The sequence below is a fragment of the Mauremys mutica genome, chromosome 16, assembly GCF_020497125.1.
Source record: "Mauremys mutica isolate MM-2020 ecotype Southern chromosome 16, ASM2049712v1, whole genome shotgun sequence".
Lineage (NCBI taxonomy): Eukaryota > Metazoa > Chordata > Testudines > Geoemydidae > Mauremys > Mauremys mutica.
This window is the reverse complement of record NC_059087.1, coordinates 25,315,835-25,333,379: the sequence shown is the minus strand read 5'-3', so window position 1 is coordinate 25,333,379 and position 17,545 is coordinate 25,315,835. Positions and strand designations below refer to the sequence as shown.

General features: G+C 37.6%; 1 protein-coding gene and 1 pseudogene across 1 annotated transcript in view; one reads left to right on the top strand and one right to left on the bottom strand.

The window, feature by feature from the left end:
- The window catches only part of LOC123351113, a 32,459-nt pseudogene extending 21,814 nt beyond the window's left edge, over positions 1–10,645 (top strand).
- The window catches only part of MED13L (mediator complex subunit 13L), a 395,410-nt gene that overhangs the window by 311,646 nt on the left and 66,219 nt on the right, over positions 1–17,545 (bottom strand). The window lies entirely within an intron of this gene.

Here is a 17,545-nt window from a genome sequence, read left to right as displayed (position 1 = left end):
CCAAAGCCAGGTCTAATATGGAATTAAAAAGGAAAGGTTAATCACCTTGTGTAGTAACTGGAGTTCGAGATGCATGTCCCTATGCGTGCTCCACTTCAGATGTGCATGCTCCCCATGTGCCTTTGATTGGAGCTTCGGAGTCAAGTCTAATACTGAAGACAGGATTGTATTTCCAAGTGAAGCAAATGATCTAGAGGCATGAACCAATGCAGAGTGTTTGGAGAAAGTATATATTGAAGTCCAAGTTACAACTTAGCGTATTTCAACTCTTGGAAACATCCTCAAGTAATACCACAGAAGTAGACTAAGACTTTGTAGAATGAGCGAGATCGCTAAAAAGGAAGATCGATAACCATGAGATAATACACCCAGAGATCCATCTGAGAGTCTTTGTTAGAGATTGTGAATCCTTTGTATTTGTTCGCAATGGAGACTTTCTAAATGGCTTGGATCTGTCCACATAGGACAACATTCCTCTGGCATCCAAGGTATGGAAAGCAGTTTCCCACTTAGTCTAATGTTGATTCAGGGGAAAAAAACTGGAAGATGAGTGATCTGGTTAGTATGAAAATTCAGAGAACATTTTACAAAGAAACTTAGGTTGTGGGGGATCTGCAACATGAAAATGAGTGTCCGAAAGGCTGAGAGCCACAAACCAATCCCTGGAATCTAATAAAGGGATTACAGCTGCAAGAGTCACCATCCTGAATTTCTCTAGTTTCACAGAGTTGTTTACGCATTTGAGACCTAATTCTGGTCTCCATCCCCCCCCCCTCCCTTTTTTTTTCCTTAGGGAAAGGGGGAACGGCAAGGAGACCAAAATTGGAACAGAAACCCTTGCCCATGTGCTGAACTGGAACTGGTTCTATGGCTCCTATGCATAGAAGAGAGAACTTCCTTTCTCAGCAACTGATCATGAGACCGGGTCCTGAAAAGGAACAGAGAAGTGGGGTAGGAGGGAGGAATGGAGGTAAAATGGACTGAATAACCAGATATTATGACCCCCAAAACCCATTGGTCAGATGTTTTTCTTTCCCGTGCAGTTGGAAATGGGAGGCTCTCAGAAACCATTAAATAAACCAGGTGAGATCTCGCAGCCATTTCAGACTTGCTAAATTTTCTTTTATTTGCAGATAGGGATGGGGGGAGAGAGAGAGAAAATCCTTAAGCATGGCTTTTGAATCTTTCACAGTATAAAGAGACTCATTAATAGACTCAGAATTGCTTGAGACCATCAAAAGGAAAGTCCTCAACAGTGCTCTGTACTTCCCCAGAGAAACCCGAAAACTGGAGCCAAGAGGCTCGTTATATCATGGTCACAGTGGAAATGGAGTGTACAACAATATCGGCTGCATCTAAGGAAGCCTGTAATGAATGATGTTGTTGCCAAAATCTGATGTTCAGTTATGATGGCCTTAAATTGTTCACAATGCATTCCGTTTAAAGCTATTAAGTTTTTTATAATTAGTGTAGCCATATTTTTACATCAGCGCTTGGTAATTAGCAATTCTGAATTATAAAATCACTGAGGAATAACTCTTGCTACTGAAGATACTGAGTTGCTTCTGGTCCTAGTTATAAAAGGTAGACTTTGAATGATATTGTCTACCATGCTCATTAACTGTTACTATCACTAAGGAATTCAGTGATGAGTATGAAAATAAAAATTCTGAGTTCTTGACTGGAGCATATTTTTTGTCAGCATGCTTAAAGATAGGAGTGCCATAGCTGTAGTCTACCAGATGGTATTAGCAGGCTTCAACAAAGCATCATTGCCAGGAGGGCAACTTATGCAGAAGCTGTAGTGTGTAAACTCCCAGGAGTTTAGGATGAGAGTCCTGAACCTCTTCTAAAGGAATTTAAAGCATATCTACAAGGAGCTCCATTAGATCCTGAAATTGTCTAAAATCATCTGCTATGGATGCTGATGGAAGCATTACAGCCTTACCTGTGCTTGGACACTGTACGGGGGTGTTATCTGAGCCGGTTTCAGGACTCACTATCATCAATCTAAAATTTATTTTTCTGTTTTTCCAAGATCTGCTTTTAAATGAGATGCAGCTCTTACACTTGGGTTGCGTATGGATGTCTCCCAAGTAACGAAGGGACTGTGAGTTTTCCTTTCTGACTGGAGTAGCTTCGTGGAAGGATAAACAATGTTTAAAGCCTGGCATAGCCCAGAAGTGTTGATGTCCAGAATAACCCCTCAAGCAGGGAACGTAAAAAGGGCAGGAAAACAAACAGACCCCCCCCCCCCCAAAAAAACAGAACATCTATATCTGAAGCTAACTATGCCTAAAAATAAAGTGGACACACTTGACACCCTGTCTCAGGCCAAAGTGCAGCTGAAAAGGAACTGAGGGTGGATTAGTCTATATATCCTTAGTATAGGACATGAGGGTATCTGGACTGCATGCATAGGGTGAACAGATTTTGCTACCAAAGGTGCCTGGGGAGCATGCACACCTGAAGTGGAGCACCCAGAGGGACACTACTTGAAGAACTTCTGTTACTTTTTTTCCCACTCTTTTTTTTCTCGATACCTTTTGCTACTAGTGAAATGATGGGTGGAAATTGAAGTAAATTCTGGTTCTGAACACCCTTACAATAATGCATCCATTGATAACTCTGATATATTAATTTTGTCTTTAAAAGAGCCATTTCTTGCAATTATGTTTTGATGCCAATATATCTACATATGTGCAAATCCTGAGTATATGAATTCGAAAGACCAAGTTATCTAGCTGATGCATTTCCTTTCTGCCCAATTAATATGCCCTGATAATTAACTTACCGGCTTTTCTATGTTGATTGTTAATTATTGGAAAGTGCCAAATACTAGGTTAAGTTTTGTGTGCCCTTGAGGTGTATGTTTTTCTCTGCCTGTTGTGTGAAAATTAAGGTCTGTGTGCAGACCAGCAGGCCTTGTTCTTCTATTTCTGTATACCATTGTGCTGTCCACTATTAAGAAGATACATTATTGTGCACAAAGTCCTTCAGGTCAGTGTCAATCAATATGACCTTAATTCTCTCTGACAGAGAATTTCCTTTGGATTATCACATAACCTAAATGAGACTACCTCACTAATACTGACTCACATCATCAATATTCTGTCCAGCCTTACGACATGTTGATATTGTGCTAACTTCATTGTTTCTTGTTTCAAAATGAAGAGGTCGGTATGTGGAATTTTCACCTTAAATCTTTATATTGTAAATTACCCTTGAATTTAGAGATGATAGTAACACGTGCCATGTTCTTGTCTTTAACAGAATTCAAGGAAGCACCTTAAGTTTTGTTAATGGAAAGACTGATTGGAACAGTCATTTCTATATTTTTCTCCTTTACAATTATGGTTCCATTTTCCACTTCCAAATCCAGAATCTCTTCTTGGTTGTGTGGAAGAATGAAGGCCACAAAAGAAATTTCTCTTCGCTGTAAGGGCTAAAACTCTCTAATTTGGTTTTCTATATAAGGTAGAAATTTACTTTTTTTTTCCCCCAAAGACTCCATTTACTGGTTATTTTTAAATTCTGAATACATGAATGAAGTCACATGAGGATCTGGTTGGAAATCTACTTTCCAAATATGTATTCATAGCGGTCTTCTGGCTATTGAACTGGTTGCCATGGACCTGGCTGGAAATCTTAAGGAGTGTATCGGTAAGTTTCATATAAAAGGAAGCAACTCGAAGCAATCTTTTATTATGCTAATTTAAAATACAATTTTATACACACTTCTATCTAGATTACACACATAAGGTTAGACACATTCAAAAGTTTTATGCAATTCAGAAAGAAAACAAACTTGGATGCAGCAATAGCATCTCTGGAAGGTTTAAAATAATTTCCACTTAAGAGAGATCCTTCCAGAAAGGCAGATTCCTGCCTAATAAAGTGTTATAAAGCTTTCACAGTAACTCTAACAGCATCAGTTATATCGGCATATTTTGTAAGAGCTATTTTAGCATGGACACTTGAAATTTAATATACCACATTTATGTATTTTCTTTCATACATATGTGTACATACATACACATTCATAAAGTCACAACATGCTCATGTTACAAAAGCTTATTCTGATTTATCTCATCACTTTGTCTCTGATTCCAGTTTTTCGCATTCCCATGCCTGTTTCTCTACTCTATAGAGAAGACTGCTTCTGTTTCATTCTTTTGTGAAGTTTCAATTCCTCCCTGTTCATCAGATCTTTAAAATTTAGATTTATTTTTATCCAAATCAGTTCTCTTTGAGAGGACTGAAACTGCCACTTACCGCATAACCTAAATAGATTTGCAATTCAAGGGAACTACAGGCAGTTGTGGGTAAATCATGGTGGCAATAAAACCTTTAGCAAAAGATGCACTGAAAACATCAGAGATGGTACTTATGCTTTTATAGCTGAGAAAGGTCTAACAAAGTACAAAAATAGACTACTTCATAGTATTTATCAGGAGCTTTTATGAATGTCAGACAGGACAACAAAAATTAAAGAATACCACCAGCCAGTCTCTCAGTGCTTCTACTTGCTGCAGCTAATGGACCCCTTCTTTCTGTCTGTACCTTCAGAGTAGTACTCTTGGCTATGATGTTCAATAGCAGAAGTGAAATAGGAAAAAAACTAAATATTTCTAAGGGCTCTGTAAATACAGCATCTGTCTGCAAGTAAGACCACATACTTTTTCTGTTTCTATAACCCAATATCATTTGTTCATTTTGTATAACACAAAAAGTGAGCATCAAAACAAATCTGGGTAAAAATCCTACAGTCCTTTCTTAGCCATAACTATCAATGAAAGGACTAAAGGGTTTAAGTCCTGGTGTAGAGTAAACTAATTTATATATGTACAGCTGCACATACATGGCAAAAAGCAAAATACCTAAAATGATAGGAGTGTAATGTAATTCCTAAAACTGCAAGTGCCTTATGAAAAACAAACTCATAGCAATAAAGGGGGGCATATGAAGGACATTATTTTCATCCTGAAATCAAAATCCATTTGCAATTTCAAAATCACAAGATTTGTGCTCTGAAACAACTACTCGATGTGCCATTAAATTTAAGCAATTTCTCTTCAGAGCTGTTGCTATAGCAATCAGGACAGCAACCTGAAAAATAAAAAGCATCCTGCTATATCCTCATTATACACTAAATAATGCTTAGAAAAAAGCTGAAAAGTGGTTAAGTGAAAAACATCCTATTCCTCTACATACTTGTATATAATTTCAATGGGATGACTTTTACAGGCTAGTGTGAACGTCAGATCCTACCTCCCTAAAATAACAGAGAAAAAATTCTATTCTTCTCAGTTTTGTCAAGACCTTTGCAGTAATACAAGTGAACAGCTGTCTGCAGTTTTGTTGAACAGCCCAGCTATTTTTCAGAATCATAGGCTCTTTGGATTTGTCACAGCTTTGAGTACAGTATTTCTATATACTTAATTTAGACCAGCAAACCAGACACTTCAATGACATTTACAGTATCAAAACACGAAGGAGTATTCTGTAGCAAAAATATCCATATTTTGCACGTTTCCTCCTGTTTGGATCTCAGAAAGTATCAGAGGGGTAGCCGTGTTAGTCTGGTTCTGTAAAAGCAGCAAAGAATCCTGTGGCACCTTATAGACTAACAGACGTTTTGCAGCATGAGCTTTCGTGGGTGAATACCCACTTCTTCGGATGCAAGAAGAAGTGGGTATTCACCCACGAAAGCTCATGCTGCAAAACGTCTGTTAGTCTATAAGGTGCCACATGATTCTTTGCTGCTGATCTCAGAAAGTGTTCCCTAGCACGAAACTACCTTAGACGTTTTCGCTTCCAAAACCTTTCATACTACCTGTTATTACTTTTCTTTATGTAAGCGTTTTCATGTAATCTATATCAACAAATATAATCAAATACAATGTAACATTTCATTTTTTTCTGAGTATATCAAAGTCAATAAAAAACTGACAAAGAATTAAGGAATTTAAATCATACAGCTTTAAGACTCTTACTGACGTAAGCAACACCACTAGGTACAAAGTTCTAAAACTTAAAAATACCAATGATCCAACTTAAATAATAACTACAGCATAAACTGCTACCAGTAAGTTATTATCATGTCTACAACAACAAAAATTAAAATTAATCTGTTTCTTGTTTCAATGTGCTCTTATAGTGAGGACTCAGTTAAAAACCATTTCTGTGCAAAAAAGCACTGATTCATAGACTGACCAGACAGCAGTTGTCACAATATGTGCTTTAAAAAAAAAAAAAAAAGAGTTTGCAATACCTGTGCAAAAAAAAAAAAAAGTCATCATGTTCACAGTATATCCACATGCCCCTTACATTGTTCAATGCTCAAGAGAGGTTTATTTTTTTTCCCTGAGCAAAATCCTGGATTGTGTTGTTCAAGTTCATTTAAAAAGGAAGTAATTAGACTTAACATACAATTAACATCTCAAAGTATTTCTTGTTTTAAACAATTTCCCAAGGAGAGTGCAAGTATATCACATGCTCAAGAAAATAAGCATGCAAGAGAAAGCAAACCATAAGGGAAGATTTGTGGAAGGGCTGAAGAGTTTACATTTTTCTCCAATGTTGGCCTTATATTCTCACCCCTAAGACCTTGCATCACAACCAATATTCTTTCAGCTCAGGAAAGAATTTCCTTTGAAGACTTGCTTCTTTTAGTTGGCAGGTGAGGTAACTGGTAAGATCCACAAGGAGCTTCCTTCTCTACTTTCATCCCCTCTGCAGAGCATTCTACCTTCACAGCATCCCTATCCAGGGAGCAAGGACTGGTGACAGAAACAGTTTCCTGCATAACAGTGCAGGGTGTTGCTCTTAGGCCACCAGATTGAACTGCAAAGTAATGTTTTATCATAATTATAGTACAACTATTACTTATTTCTTCTAGCGTTACACAGTATTTTCTTAGCATGTTAAAACTTGCACAATCTTTCAAATACTTAAATAAATGCATGCATACTTACTAAAAGGAAACATTTATTTTAAAACACTAACCAAAACCATTTGGAGAGGAAAGGATAAAAACTGTTTGATCATTTAAGGGCTGTTAATGTTAAAAAAATTAATTAATTTCCTTCACCCACAAAAAAAAAAGTTGCCATGGATGGGCATTACAAGATTAATGCTTGCTTCAGAAAGTGAATGTGTGTTAATTTTACTCACATATGATAATAGCCATGGATATTACATGTTCCTCTTCCTCAGCTGTCTTACAGGAAAATCTGTCACCATCATTCACTCTATATACAGATCTGACTGACTTCATTGTACTGAAATTGAGCTTGCCTTTAAAGGTTGGGAAGGGAACAGAAACAACCAAGAATCTATTTGCATTAATTAGGAAGAGCCTAGAGCAGATATACTCAATAGGAGGCCTGTGGACCAAATGTGGCCCACCAAGGCTTCATGTGTGGCCCTCCAGCTGAACTTTAAAAAAGTTTATAATTAAATTCACAGTGATGCTCTGCCTATCATTTGCCTATGACTTCCTTAGTAAGTAACTTACTTACTGGCAGTGCTTAATTTGTAATGAAAGAGGAGCCGGGGCTCAGCCCTGGTAAGCCCCAGCACAAATTAAGTTTACTGGATCTTAAGTTCCTGCAATAGCATGGTCTATGATTCAGCTAGAACACTGCCAATTTTTTTCATTAGTGATAGAAATGGAACCAAAAATGAAAGTGAGTGGGAGTAAACATCGCAAAGTCAACAAAGATAGAACCACTAATACTTATATTGCAAGCAAGGTCTTTATTTAGTGGTGGCTGACTTTTTTTTAAAAAATTTTTGTCAGCCTTCTGCCCAAATGGCCTTGTCATAAAATTCTCAAATTGGCCCACGTGTAGATCTAATTGAGTATCACTGGCCTAGAGCACCAAATATGGGGGAAAATAATAAATGGATGAAGATTTACAAAACTTTCTCAAACTTTGGTGGAAAAAAAGACAGTTACAGGAACAAGAAACCAAAGCCTCAAAGCACGAGCCCGTGAGCTGGCGGGGGCCAGGCTGAGGTCCCATTGGAACCAGGTCCCAGACTGGCGGAAAAAGTCTTTCAAAGCCTTTCAGGAACCTAATCGTCATGAGAGAATACAGATCTACCCTGAACACAAGAGTGGAAGGCTAATATAGGCTGCCACCTTGATCGAACAGACGGCGAGGCCCTGCTGCTTTAAGTGAAGCAAGTAATCCAGAATGGACTACAGAGACAACTGGGTCAGGGAGATACTCCGCTCCGCTACCCAGCAGGAGAAACGCTTCCACTTTGTCATGTCAGTTGCTCTGGTGGAAGGCTTTCTGCTCTCCAAGAGAGCCTGCTGTACCTGACTAGAGCAGGCTTGTTCCTCTGGATCCAACCATGCAGCATCCAAGCTGTGAGGTGGAGTGAGGTGAGGTTGGGGCCATGCAGTCCCTGGTGGCACAGAGGCGAAGACTGATGTCCCCAGTGGGTGGCCTGGGCTTGCGAGCAGGTCTTCCTCCTTGCTGTCAAAGCCCAAGGAGGGAGAGACTTGTCTGGGGGACGGTACCAAGGCTGCCTGTCTACCACATTCCTATCAGCTCTCTCTGTGGACCTCCATTGAGGACCTGTACTGGAATAATGGCTCTCGGTGCCACAACTCCGGTGACCACCGGCAGTGTTCGGCGGATCAATGATGGTACCCCAGCAATCGACACCCCACACTAAGAGAGCAGTGCTGCTCCGTAGACCAGGAACAGGAGCAAGAGGATCGACGTGTCAGAGACAGTCAACATGCCCGTGGTGATCCATACCCAGGATCTGGAGACCAGTGATGGGGCTCCGGAGACAGGCGTCTCACTCCTCCGGAGCAGTGCCAAGGACTGGGAGACCGACTCAGATGCTCCTGGCACCAGGGCTCTGGTGACCCGCCTCTGCAGGTCTGTGCCAGACCACCAGTGATCGACAGCGGAACCCCAAGGAATGCTGCCTAGATCTGGGGACTGATGCCAGGAACTCTGGCAGGTAAGCGAACCCACATCCAGAGGCTGAGGCATGTCCTGCCCTAGGCTAAGTCCCATACGGGACTAACTAATTCTAACTTAACACTAATGGAACTATTAACTATACAACTTTTAAAAAACGATATAAAACAAATTTGCTACTAGGCACAGTTGATATAGGAAAGCTTGTTGAGGCAAAGAGACGTTCCAGCATGGCCACTCACAGTAAGAAAAAACGGAGGGAGGGGGGAGCCAGTGGCGCCCCTTATACCGGTGCATACGCGCACCACTCCAGAGGGCGCCAGAGCTGGTCCCTTACCGATATCACTGAGGGGAAAACTTCCAGTACCAGTGCATGTGGTGAGCACACACACCTACAATGGAATGGACATGAGCAAGCACTCGAAGAAGAAGAAGAAGAAGGAGAGGACAACAAGTATAATAATTCACTAAACTAAACACCCAAGAGCAGCAGCAGCCACCTCTCACATATCTAAGCAGCCATCTCCTTCTAAGTCTAAAAGAAGAAATAGCTACCATGTATGAAGACAAACTGCTTCTCTAGGCTGTGATAATGGTCCTGGGTCTTGCGAATGCAAGCTTTGCTGGTGATGATGCTTCAACAGCAGTATCCTCAGCTACTATAGGCCTCCCATATGACCACGGTATCCTGGTTGGTATAGGGCATAAGGATTCCTATGTAAGTGATGAAGCCCAGACCAAAAACAGGTACTCTTACTTTATAATACCCTATTGAAGATGGCATATTTACACACTGGGATGAAATGGAAAAAAAAATAGTATCACACCTACAATGAGCTTCATGTTGTGCCTGAGGAACAGCCCACTTTGTTACCTGACACTCCTCTGAATTCCAAGGCAGACCACGAAAAGATGACACAATTAATGTTTGAAACTTTTAAACTCCCAGCTTTCTATGTTGCAATTCAAGCAGTACTTTGTATGCTTCAGACTGTATTACTTGTACTGTATTGGATTCAAGAGATGGTGTTATCCATAACTCGCCAGATTTTAAGGTATTTAGACACCTAGTGGTATTTTCAAAATTGCATTTTTGAAAATCCAACTAGATGTTTATCTGCTTCTTTAGGTGCCTTTAAAAAACCGTTAAAAAACTGTCCCAATGTAGACTGTCAATAAACATAGTGACTCCTTTGTCACTACAGCCGGAAGAGAAAGTGTCCATGATATTAAGGAAAGGCTATGCTACGTGGCATAGGACTTTGAGAACAAAATGGCTACAGCTACTGCTTCATCTTCCCTAGGAAAGAGTTACATGTCATCAGATGGACTTCACTGGTAATGAGCATTCCCTTCCCCTCCCCCAACATTCTTCCAGCTCTCTTTTATTACTATGAGATGAAATCTGACTGAATTCACAAAACAACCTACAACAGCATAATGAAATGAGATACTGACATTATTGGCATACAAGTCTTTCTTAATGTCCTTTCTAGAGGAACTACTATGTATCTTGACATAGTGGACAAAATGAAGAAAGATTACTGCTATAAATCCCAGAAAACTGAAAATTAAAACTACTGCTCCACCAGAACTTTAATACTCTGGCTTCCTTATTTACTTTCCAGCAGACATGGTTCTGCAAACAAGAATATGATGAAGCTGGATCATATATAGTCCACAAATGCTTTTAATTGTGTAATATTACATAAAGACATATAGCCTATACTTATTACAAGCTACTTTTCCCCAAAACACAGTTTTTCATGGCAAAATGCAAACTTAACAGAGACTGTGTATTTTCAGATTTTTTTTAATTACAAGACATTTATAATATTCATTAACAATAACAATACAATTATACTTTCCTTTTCAACCGATAGACATCAGTATTTACATCATATCAATGTAATGTGGTATTCCATACATTTATATATCACATAAGAGAGCTCAGATACTATCACCTTAACACTAAACTAACCAAAATGCATGAAAGAAATATGGTTACTCATCACACATGTATATATAAAAGCACATATTAGATTGGATATTATGTATATAGTGTCATAATTTAGCATGGCATGCTACAAGATAAAAAGATGCACTCAGAAAAAAAGAAGGCCCAAACAGTTTGTATTGTATATCAGACAAGTATAGAAAATGAAGATAACAGACAAAGGAAGGGTTAGGGAAGGGATAGACAAGGTTTAAAACAAATTCAAAAAATATATAAATCATATTATATAGTGAGAACATTGTAAATTCTGATTATGACATAATATATTATCGGTTTATTCACAAATATACATCTAAATTTGTGTGCACTATTCTATATCCACATATCCAAGACATTAAGGTACGGTCACAAAATTATGACTGTAAGACAATACACTGCAAAAATACAATCTTCTCATTCAGTGGATTAAAAGTGTTCTGTATAAAAACACTTAAATTTTGGAAATATTTAAACTTTACACACTGCTTTAAATTTCTGGAAAACGTTTACTTAAGTTGCTACTTTTCCCAGTGCTGTTGTGATTACAGTCACTTGAAACACTTCAATGTCATACACAGCAGAGTGCCAATGCTAAAATGAACATAACATTTAAGATTAAGAGAAATTATAGCTTATTTAAAAACAAATCAAAAGAAATGTACAGAAGCATACTTTACTTTATGCAAGGAATAATATTAAAGAACAGTTATAAACAAAAAAAATATTAATCCAAAGCAGGATATATAAAAACTAGAAGGTCTGTTTGTCTTTTCAACACAGAAATAAAGCAGTTCAGTTCATTTGTTACCTACATTCAACAACTTCAATTTTTTTTGGAGACAACACACATTGAAAGACAAATATTTAATATTACTCTAGTGCAATATTGTTTAGTGCACTTCTGTAAAACCAACAACCTGCTGAACCAGCCAATGTTTACAACAAAAACATGCTTTTTACATCAGACAATTTGTGCTAACACTGCAATATTTACAGTCCAGTACACTCTGTGCTTTCTGGTACTTGCCAAAAAATCAGTACTCAAAGTATTTTCCTAACTGTTAACTTTATTTTTTTTCCAAGATATAAGAACTGTCAGAATACTGCGATGTTCTCTTCACAAATGTTTAAAAAAACAAACTGTCTCCACCCACCAATGACACCAGACAAAAATCTAATTTGAATATAAAATTACCAATAATATCCAAAATATTTAAATACATCAGAAAGTTTGATTATCATAATTTTAATCAATATAAGTGACACCAGTGTAAAGCCTGCCTAACTGTGTTTTTAGTGGATTAAATGCAGGGGAGATAGATTTCACCTTCTTCATCTAAAGGCCAGTAGTACAGGCCTCTTGCCTTCACTGTGGCTACTCCATTTTATATGCTGGAATAGCATCCAGAAACTCTTTACAGTATTTATACAGTATGCCAGAGCCACTGAATTCAAGAATAAGTATATCCAGCGGCTCCCGCCCCTGGCCTTTGTAAGGCCAGAGACCCACCCACTCTCTAAACACTACCTGGTTATCACAGCCCATACAAACCCAATTTTGGGTTTAAGGGGTATTTTCCAGGACAGAAGCAAAGACAACATAAGCACAAAACTACAGGAAAAAAGTTAAAAGCAAAGGAGTCACAAGGTGCCTCCTGCAAGGTGGGGTGGGTGGAAGAGCAGGGGACAGGACGGGTAAGCCAAAAATTAAAGATGCCGAGGCAGCAAACCAGCAACAACAGGTTCCACCACATTGTGCCCTCTTAAATGCATGAAAGTCATTTGTCAGAGCAATCTATGAGAGTGCTTTTAAGAGGTGTAAAATGCTAAATGTTTTTGTAAAACTTATAAATGTTCCTCTAGTTTGTGCTCAAGATGACTGTGTCCTTATCTTATATACTCAGTACATCTTGGCCTCATGACAGTGCAGTACACTATAAGAGTCATGTACCCAGGCGGGTCAAATACTTGGCAAATATTTTGTTAAATATGAACTATCATCACATGCAGAAGCATCCACATCTCGGTAATGAGAAAGTTTAGTAAATTGCTGTGATAGGATAGCCAGCTGCAACACTGAGGAAATGCCATATTCAAAATTATACTACACCTCTACCCCGTTATAACGCCACCCGATATAACACGAATTCGGATATAACACGGTAAAACAGCACTCTGGGGGGACGGGGCTGCACATTCTGGCGGATCAAATCAAGTTCGATATAACGCGGTAAGATTTTTTGGCTCCCAAGGACAACATCATATCGAGGTAGAGGTGTATGTTAAATAGCAAGAAACAGCATTTAATTTGAGTGAGCACTGCAGCAGATAATGAAAAAAACTCATATTAGGAAACAGTAGGAAAGCAGAGCATTTTCAAGCCCGAGTGTCCAGCAGATTCCCTTGATAAAAGGGAAAAAATGATAGTCCCTGTATTGGACAGTCTACACATTTTCTATAAAAAAAAATAATAGGTTACAACCTCCAGCACCCCACTTCCATTTTTAAACATTACAAAATTATGCCTTGTAACAAAGATATTAGTAACCAAGTTACAAGTACCAATAGGCCTTCATAATGTAACATTTGAAAAAGCTTAAATATATTCAGCACTGTAACGTTCACAGTAACTAGGCTCCAAAACAATATTTAGTAATCCTCAACTGATGCCTTTAAGTTAACATGCTACAAGACGGGAAATTCAACGTTACCTGACATATACCTAATTTTGCTATAAAATAATTTGTCTAGGTAGCTGTTTTAACATTTCTTTCTCTGCTTCAATCTAAATTCTACTTTCTTCTACATACACTCTCAAGGGAAAGCTCTGAGCTCAGTATTTATAATTTGCTTCCATATTCCCACTTCCCTTAGTAGACCATCTAAATATATGAACTGAGATTTGAAAATTGCAACACAATCAAAGCACTTTTTTCCTAGAATAGCGAAGGCTAGAATTTACAAACTGCTTTTATCAAACCAGTTACCAGTGAGAAATTGTAGGCATAATTATTTAATCCCATTAAAACAAAGAAATGACGACAGAAAACTGCAAAGCAATTTGAACAATAAAGAGATTCTAAACTCATGTAATAATGAATCATGTAATCTTGATCAGTTTGCAGATACTTCTACATTCCTATATTGTCTACCCAGTTAAAGCAGTATAGTGTTTCACTGAGATTTATAAAAAGCTGCCCATCCAAATATCAGATAGCCACCATAATTACTTCCTGCATCAACAACTCAAGTCTCTGGTTTTCTGTCAACTAATCATGAGTTAATTAAGCCAAATCAACTAAATTTAGGTGAAAATCTAAAATAAAAACAGCTATTTCTTCCAATATATCTTTTAAATACAATACTTCAGTGTAAGACCCAATTTTTTCAGGTTGATTGTCCCATTTATAAGTAATATAACTCTCCTTCAGATCTTGTATTTTCCCCTTTTTTAGATTCAGGAATTTATTTCCAACTTTTGTTCAGTGCATTATGTTCATTATATAGTACAAGTAAAAACAGAAAGTTAACTGTACTGACTCATTAAAAGAAAACTGAATAAAAATCTTTCAAAAGAGACTATAATCACAGACTTGCCAACATTTTGATTCTGAAAGGAAAACCAACTATATTCACTGATAAACCCCATATACCAGAAGTATGAATGCATGTAGTGGTGAAAGACTGGAAACTGCATTAATTATTTTCCCTTTTGATCCAAAACACTCTCTCAATCAGGTACAAAGAGCAGTACTTTTTTTTTTAAACTTACATTATGTATACCTGATGGAAATCTTTATCCTTTGTTTCGCAGAAGCATATTGAGAAAATTGCAGAGTATCCAACTGAGTAATTTCACAAAGTTGTTGAGGAGAAATCTTCCATGTGAAGTGTTTTTGGTAATATCTGCCATTTGGCTATTGTTACATTCCAACATCAAAGTTTGCTTTTCTAGATTATCTTTCAGTTACAGGATAGAAATCAACTCTGAAAAGTATTGTTTAGAAGTAGCCAGAGAGAAATCAATAAAATACGTCAGGCAGAGGGAAATCTCCCAATGGCAATGAGGCCTAGTCCCAAACAGCTATTAAGTATAAAAATAACACTGTTTATCTGTATCTCTTGTTTTCTGAGGATCTCTCTCTCAATGGCTCACTACTCAAGTCCATGATTCCAGGACAAAACCAGACAAGAATTCTCATACTATTAAAGATTTGACTCATCCAGAGGAGAGGAGTCAGGCACCCCTCTATTACAGGAAAATAAGACTGACACAGTCACCATTTCAAGGCTTGTTCATTTTTAAAGTGTGAAGTGGTAATCATCAGGCAGGCAAGGAATTTTCTCCCTAATTGCCACACCTTTCTCCCACTCACCCTCCAATCCTAGCCCCTAGTAAAAGCTAATTAAAAATATCCAGTAACGTATTTTCTGAATCTCTCCAAAATCAGAGAGGGAGAATTGAGCATGAATGATAATTAAATTTTACTCAGATTTTCAGACAAAAGCTTTTTTTTTCTTTCAAAGATGCTCACCTCAGTCGATTCTTCTTAGAAACAAAACATCTCAAGAAATGACTAACAGGCAGTAGTACGGTCCAGTGGATTCTATTCCCATGTCTTTGACTGACCTGCTGTGTGACCTTGGATAAGTTTTTCCACTTCTCTATGCCTTAGTTTCCCTTCCCATCCTATGTCTTGTCTATTCAGATTATAAACGCTTCTGGTGATTATAAACTCTTTAGGTGTTTGTACAGAGTGTAACAAACATAATGAAGCCCAGATCACAGTTGAGAGCTCTAGACATTATCATAGCAAAAATTAACAAAATAGTAATCTGAAACAGACAAAATGAAGAGTAGCATGCCTTAAGGTAAAGACAGCAACAACAACACAGTTTTAGATTTTGTTTGGAACATTTGTTTAAAGTTTCCACCTTATGAATTTTTTAAAATGTATCTTAATCTTTTTTCACGCTGCTGAGGAAGACTCTCCACCAGTCTGCTTAAACTAACCCTACGTAGCATAATATATCAAAATATTAATTACAAATTACATGAAAAGACAAGACCCCTTCCCCGAAAAACTTACAACCTAACTCAGAGAAATACAATATATGACGTGAAAGTTTAAAGGCAGGAAGTCTTGGAGAGGAAAGCAACAGGAGAGCTTCACAACAGAGCCCTGTAGTGGGACTGGGATCCCTCGGGTCCCACTAACCATAATAGCGGAGCAGGTAAAATATACTTTGTTGTGGGCTGGACTGGATGGTCAAAAAAACCAGACTGCAGTAATTTGCAGAAAAACACTAATTCTCTTGTCAGTCTGTCATAAATAGAATTTCAGCAATGTAAAGCAAGATTTCTTTTTTTTAAATAAAGATTTTCATACTTACATTTCAGCAAGAAATAGAGATCTGATGTCTCTTATAACAGAAGTTAAAGTATTTTTTCCTGGTATAAGCAACTTATTAATTATTATTATTATTATTAATTTGTTTAGTGGTAAAAATTGTGTCTGAATTCCATTCTAAACTGACAGTGTTTTTTTTATTTTTAGTAGCATGGGGGAACCTGTCTCTCTTGCAGGATGTGCAGAGTCTAAGGTTTTTGCGGGTGAAAACAGGATAAAAATGCAAGAAACAATGCAAGAACCAGTGGGAATGGGTATGCGGGGTGGAACAGAAGTGGGATTAAACAAATCAGTCCTGCACAGGGTTCAACTTCTCTCTGTAAATATTACTTGTGATTTGATGGAGAGTGGCTATTTAGTTGAATAGGGTGAATTTTTTCCTAAACTATTTGAGTGTGCAATGTGTACTACAAACAAAATAGATATTTTACTCCATGTGTAGCTACTACACAAGCGAAAACACTAATAATTTATATTCCAAAGATTTAAAAATTAGATAAATTTTATTTCCTAATAAAAGCACATGTTGATACCTGTGTCAAAGAAAATTAGATGCCTGCCAAAAGCAAAAATAGTTTATATATTAATTATATAGCAAGGGTAGGCAACCTATGGCACACGTGCTGAAGGCGGCACGTGAGCTGATTTTCAGTGGCACTCACACTGCCCAGGGGGCTCTGCATTTTTATTTAATTTTAAATGAAGCTTCTTAAACATTTTTAAAACCTTATTTACTTTACATACAACAATATTTTAGTTATATATTATAGACTTATAGAAAGAGACCTTCTAAAAACGTTAAAATGTATTACTGGCACATGAAACCTTAAATTAGAGTGAATGAATGAAGACTCGGCACACCACTTCTGAAAGGTTGCCGACCCCTGTTATATAAGGATTGAAGTGAAAATATTATCCAAATAATGTAATTTCATCTTACCATTTAGTCTGTTGCCATGTTGCTGAAAGTAGCCAGTAATTAATTCAGGACTTCCAGGTAGAAGATCCAAAGCTCAATGAAAGCTATCTGTCAATCTGAATCTACAGTGAACATTCATGGCCTTCACATTAAGACATTTTCATTCAAGCAACCTCTAGCTAATCATTTCAGTATAGCTGTATTGTGTTGCACTAGCAATTTATAATGTATGTTAGGACAGCCAAGGTCATTCACCCTATGAGGTAAT